This window comes from Dipodomys merriami, unplaced genomic scaffold (genome assembly GCF_024711535.1).
Source record: "Dipodomys merriami isolate MVZ:Mamm:240054 unplaced genomic scaffold, mDipMer1.0.p SCAF_485, whole genome shotgun sequence".
Lineage (NCBI taxonomy): Eukaryota > Metazoa > Chordata > Mammalia > Rodentia > Heteromyidae > Dipodomys > Dipodomys merriami.
This window is the reverse complement of record NW_027206052.1, coordinates 228,291-234,290: the sequence shown is the minus strand read 5'-3', so window position 1 is coordinate 234,290 and position 6,000 is coordinate 228,291. Positions and strand designations below refer to the sequence as shown.

Below are 6,000 nucleotides of genomic sequence, written 5' to 3'. Positions count from 1 at the left end.
TGACCTTGAGCTGAAGAGCTTAGGGACAGTGCCCAGGCCCAGAGTTCAAGCCCTATGACTGCCAAAAACAAACAAAACAAAAGTCACAGACTTTCCTTCTTGGGCTGGCTTTGAACTGGGATCCGTTGAACTCAGCCTCCTGAGTAGCCAGTATTACAGGTGTGAGCCACCAGCGCCCAGCTTCCCCATTTTTTTCTTTCCTTGCTTTTCTCCTTTCCTTGCTAGTCTTTCAAGTTTCTTCATTTCTCCTCTTTCCCGAAACTTTTCTCTCCCGCCGTTCACCTCCTGGGCTCTTAATTCTTCATCTCCCCTCTTTCCACAAGCTCCTCACTCAGGGTGCTGTAGCTCAGGCTGTCACCAGTGGAGAAACCAAAGGCAACTTCTTCACTATGTTTCTGTGTGGCTCCCTGTCTGTCACAATAGCCATCTACGTGGCTGGCAATGTCTCAGGTAAGGAGGGCAGGGTCTGGTCACTGAAAATGTGAGATGTGCGTGAGAGTATGTATGTGGTGATAATGAAGTCAGACCCTTTGGTGACTCATGGACATTATCTCCCTGAGCTTGACCAGTGACCTGGACTGAGATAGGCCTTTGGCCTCACCCACTCCTTCTCTGTCCAGTATCATCACTCTGTTCCCTTCTTTACAATAAACCTTAGCTCACCTGGGCAGAAATCTCATACCAGGGTGTTAAGGCTAGGTGATATCTTTTTGTGCCTTACACCTTGAAGCCTCTAGAGTTCACTGGACTCTGTTCAGAATCTCCCGTTTGTCCCTTAGATACACACTGCATTGGTAGGCCTAACCAGAACCTTGAGATGCAGCTTGCTCCAGGTTCAAATCTTCACTTCACTGTAGGACTTTGCCAAGTCATTTTTTGTTTTTGTGGCTTGTGGGGCCTGAACTCTGGGCCTGAGTGCTGTACCTCAGCTGTTCAGCTCAAGGCTAGCACTCTACCACTTGGGCCACCTTCCCAGCCCCTCACTTAAACTTTTTGAGTCTTAATTCCTTAAGTATATGAAAGTAATACTCCTCCCCGCCCCCCCCACCTAGTTTATGGCCCAGGCATTGTCCCTTAGCATTTTCTCTCGAGGCTGGCACTCTATTACTTGGGCCACAGCCCTACTTCTGGCTTTTTGCTGGTTAATTGGAGATAAGTCTCATAGACTTTCTTCCCCAGGCTGGCTTCAAACCTTGATGCCCAGATCTTAGCCTTCTGAGTAGCTAGACTTACAGGTGTCCAGCAATATTACTGTTTTAAGTGTTGTAGGGTTGTATGTTGTATCGCTATTGATTGGTAACAGTACTGGGCAGTGATATTTAGTAGATGGTGGCTGGTTTTCTTTTCTTGATGCTTCAAGGGGCCCACCTGAATCCAGCCTTCTCCCTGGCCATGTGCCTCGTTGGACGCTTCCCCTGGGCCAAGTTCCCAATTTACTGTGTTGTGCAGTTGCTGGCAGCTTTCTGTGCCTCAGGAGCCACTTACGTTCTCTACTATGGTAATAGAGGGCCTAGGGCTGGAGCCACCTATGTATGGGCTGGGGTGCCTGGGAATGGTTTCTGTTTGAGCAAAGATGGGAAATATCAGGTGTTCTCTCCTGAAGATGCTTTACAGAACTATACAGGTGGGGACTTGACTGTGACTGGACCAAAGGAGACAGCCTCCATCTTTGCCACCTATCCTGCACCCTACCTATCCCTGAACAATGGCTTCCTGGATCAGGTAGGTCTGAAAAAAAGATGTGGAAAAGTCCCAACCTTTGCCTTTTCCCTTGGTACACTCCAGCCTACTGTTGAGGTTTGGTGGGACAATTCAGAATTGGTTCTACATGGCACTCCTCCCCAAACCTGCTGCCTGTGTTGGATAAAGTCAGATAGTAAAGGGTGGTGGTGGGAAGTGTTTGGGTGAGGGAGGGCAGATGGAATACTACCAGGCAGCTGATGGGGTCCCCTTTTTTTGACTTCTGTCTACTCTAAGGTTCTGGGCACTGGGATGCTGATTGTGGGGCTCTTAGCAATCCTGGACAGACGGAACAAGGGTGTACCTGCAGGTCTGGAGCCTGTGGTGGTGGGGCTGCTGATCCTGACCATTGGACTATCCATGGGTGTCAACTGTGGGTTTCCACTCAACCCTGCCCGGGATCTGGGTCCACGGCTCTTCACCTATGTGGCCGGCTGGGGCCCTGAGGTCTTCAGGTGGGAGTCAGCTTTCTCTGGTGTGGTCTTCTACTCCCTCTCTTTGATAATGGCTGTTTCACCAGCTCTCTTCTAGACAGTTCTCTTGGCCTCTTCTGATAGTGTTCTCCAAGCCTCACATTCACCCTTCCTTCCTAGTTCCCCTCCCCACTTTTCACTGTAATAGTAAGGTTCGAGGATTGTTCTGGCACATCAATTTCTTCTTCCTCTTAGAAGAAGACCTCATCAGCAAAATATACAGATAATTCTCTAAGGCTCGAGTCTGGGCCAACTTGTGCTGGGGTTCCCTCCTCTCCAAGTGCAATGTATTGTTGTGAAAATACCCTGGTGTTGGTCATTCCAGGGACTATTGGAAAGGAGGTCTCTTATTACTGTCCCCCAGTCCCTGGGGAGAGGGAAAGCTAAAACAGTCAACCTTTGATGTCTCCTTTTGTTCTTCCCTTACAGTGCTGGTAATGGCTGGTGGTGGGTGCCGGTAGTGGCTCCTCTAGTGGGGGCCACCCTGGGCACAGCCACGTACCAGCTGATGGTGGCTCTGCACCATCCTGAGGATTCAGAGTCAGTTCAGGAAACCTCAGATTTGGAAACTCCTGCCTCAGCTAAGACAACGGAGAGTAAGCTGTGATTCTCACAGGATTCACTCCAGGATGTCAAGAGAACCACGATCCTGCCAGCTTGCAAATAACACATTCTTCATCCTTTTTCTTTTTTGGTCGTGGGCATGAACTCAGCTGTCCCTCAAGCTCTTCCGCTCAAGGCTAGCGCTCTTCTACTTGTGCCACAGCGCCACCTCCGGCCTTTTCTGTTTAGGTGGTGCTGAGGAATCGAACCACTCTACCACTGAGCCACCTTCCCAGCCCCCGACCTTCTTTACCTTAATTAGTAATCTAGACCCAGGGGAAAGCTTTCTGTTTACTTACTCCTTCCTCTGGAACCGCACTGCCCGCACAGGTGGAGAAACGGAGTTGTTGGCGGGTTGGGATTACTCCCACCCAGACCCGCCGGACCTCTAGGAATGCAGGTGCTCAGAGCAGCCGCCAGAGGGCGCGCACGCCGGCCGAAGGTCTGCTAAGGCCGTGGGAATCTGAGGGACGGAGACGCTGGCCAATTAATCCAATGGCGGCGGGAGGAGCTCGGCCGTGGGGACCTCTCAAGCTGGGTCCCCAAGGCCCGGCCTCAGCTCCTACGACCTCAACGCCTCCTGCTTCGGCCCTCTCAGATCGCCTCCATAACCAAAAAGCCCTCCACCCCCCCCACCTGCCCCCTCCCAGGGAGGCTGCCGACCTTTCCCACCAGTGCCCGCAGACCCGGCGGAGAAACTGAGGCACCACAGCCAATCTGGAGAGGGGGAAAGGTCCTGAAATGAGGCGGGGAGAGAAGAGGAGGCTGCGGCACCGAGGGCGGAGGGCGGAGGCCCGGGCTGTTGGAGAAGATGCTCGCGGTGCGGAGAGGCCGGCGTGGCGCCCAGGCCCCCCGCTTCCCTTTCTTCCAGATTAAAGCATCCCAAACCTCTGCGTTCTGTCGCGCCCCGGGCGCTCGCGTGCTGGTGTGACGGAGCGGAAGCTCGGGGGTGGGGCTAAGACCCCCGCCCACCCCTCCTCCACTTGCCCCGCACAAAGATGGCGGCGCGCCCGCCCCGCCGCCCTCCCCAAAGCCCCTCCCGCCCCCCGCCCTCGGCCGCCTCCGCCGTCACTTCCGCCCCGCGGTGGCCGAAACTGACACAAAGTAGCGGGCCGAGGCCCCCGGGGGGAGCGGGGCCGCAGCTGGGGGGGGCGGGAGCCCGCGGGGAGCCGAGCCCAGCGCCCCCCGCCCCAGCCCCCGGCATGGGCCGGACGGGGCGGCCGCGGCGGGCGCTGAGCGCCGAGCGCTGAGGTGAGGTGAGGCGCGGCGGGGCGAGGCGGGGACCGGGCGCGGGGCCCGAGCGCACCGGGAGAGGCGGCCGCACCCCGGGCCGAGAGGAGCGGGAGGGGGGCGGTGTCTGAGGCCGGGGAGTCCCCGTGACTGTCCGCCGGCTGGGGTGCGTGGAGAGCGGGACGGGGGTGCGGAGTGCCGGGCACCAGCGTGGGGGGCCCCACACCCCGAGAGTTGTGAAGGTGACGGGGAGCCCCAGCCCCCGACTCCAGGTGCCCCGTGGAGGGAGCGCAGGGCCGGGCAGGGTCCGGGCTGGGTCCCGTCTTGGGGGCCGAAAGGTGGCGTGGGGTGGCGTTGGCGGCCGGGGAGCCCCGAGGGGCTGGGGGCTCTTTCTCCTTGAGCTGGCAGCCTCCCCGGAGAGGAGCACGGGCCAGCCCTAGCGCTGGAGGCGTTTTTCTTCGTGGAACATTGCCTTCTTCCCAGGGCTGGCTATTTTTATCCCAGATGTGGCTCTGTGGAGGGGGCTGGGGTGGGGTGATGGGGCAGGGCGACGTGGCTGATGGGCCTGACCTGTTTAGAAAACCCTAAGCTATTTGAGACCAGGAAGGAGACCTGGTCCCAACTGCCCGCTCCTCTCCTTGGCCCTGTTGCTTGCCCCCCAAGCCCTGTTTTCCTCTCCTCAGGGTCTCAGGGAGGTAAAACAACTTTGCTGCTCTGTGTCCAGATGCCTGGCTCCTGAGGGTTGGGTCTTGCTCTCCATTAACTCTTCCATAGACACGGACCCAGATCTTTGGGTTGGCTCCTGTTTCTTGGTACCCCTCCCCAGGGTGGGTCCAACTACTGAATTTGCTGTATGCCCACCCTGCATCTTCTTCTTTAACCTCTCCCTCCACACCCCGCCCTCCCATGACTCACGCTCTAGACTGGGTGGAGACCCTGGCTGGGGGCCCTGGAGGAGGGCTTGGCATCTCTAAAATGTGCATGAGGTTTTTCCATCCTGAGCCAGGCACCCTTGCTTGCCACAGCTGAGGAGGGTCAGGGATGAAAAGGACTATTAACTCTGAGGACTTTAGGTCAGGGAAGGAGACTGTTAGTGAAGGGAGAATTGGTATGGGTGACTGGGTTGTGGGCCCAGTCTCTGTAATTACAGACTTCGAGCAGACAGGCAATTAGTATCTCTTGGGGCTAACAGAGGCTGGAGAAAGGGGAACCAAGGAGGAGGTGGAAAGCCTTTCCACCCAAAGGTAGAAGAGGTGACCCTCTCTCTGGCAGTTTCTTTTAGGCCAGGCTGGGAAACAGGATAGAGGCTTGCTTCCTAGGTCAGACTTTTTATTCTCCTCCCCCTCCCTCCTTTTTTTTTTTTTTTTGAGAAAGACAGGACATTGGGAAAGAAGGTGGAAAGAAGCAGAGGACCTTTGATGGATGGTCTCTGATTCTGTATCCAGTTGCCATATCGACTTGTCTAGGCTTAAGCTGGGAAAGAAGGTGTAACTCCCAGATAGGGTCAGGAAGACCCCTCTCTCCTGGCTCACGAAGGGCGGCTGCCCAGATTGAGAGGAAGTGGTTTGGGGACTGTCTGTGCAGGAAGTGAAGGCCATACCATTTAATGTGTTGGGCTTCTGTGTGGAGGAGGTGGTAATGGAAGCTCTTAGGGGTTGTGGGAGGGGGAATTAGGAGCAGTTTGAGATGGGTGGAGCCTGCCCACCCCATTTCCTGATACTGCCAGGTGTTTCCTGAGTTGTATTCCCTCCGCCCTGCCCTTGGGGGGGACTCTTGCTTTCTAGTACAGACAGCAGTCTTGGTCAGGAGTAACCACACCTTGCTACTAGGAAGGCTGATGGAGCAATGCTTGTTTCTGGGATGGTTACCTTGAGAGCTGTGACCCTCTTGTCATAGCAACTCTTTCTCTGCTGGCCTTGGCCTCTTTTGAACTCTCAACTTCCCTCATGTTATC

General features: G+C 55.8%; 1 protein-coding gene across 2 annotated transcripts in view; it reads left to right on the top strand.

Annotated features, from left to right (window-relative positions):
- Positions 1-3,908: 3,908 nt before the first annotated feature.
- LOC138809105 (phospholipid-transporting ATPase ID) overlaps positions 3,909-6,000 on the top strand; it is a 31,988-nt gene continuing 29,896 nt past the window's right edge. Inside the window, exon 1 of one of the 2 annotated variants that reach the window (XM_069995485.1) lies at positions 3,909-4,067. The gene's annotated coding sequence lies outside the window, so the exon portion shown is untranslated. Of the gene's footprint in view, positions 4,073-6,000 lie in introns of both variants that reach the window. The other variant, XM_069995486.1, reaches the window with a different exon arrangement.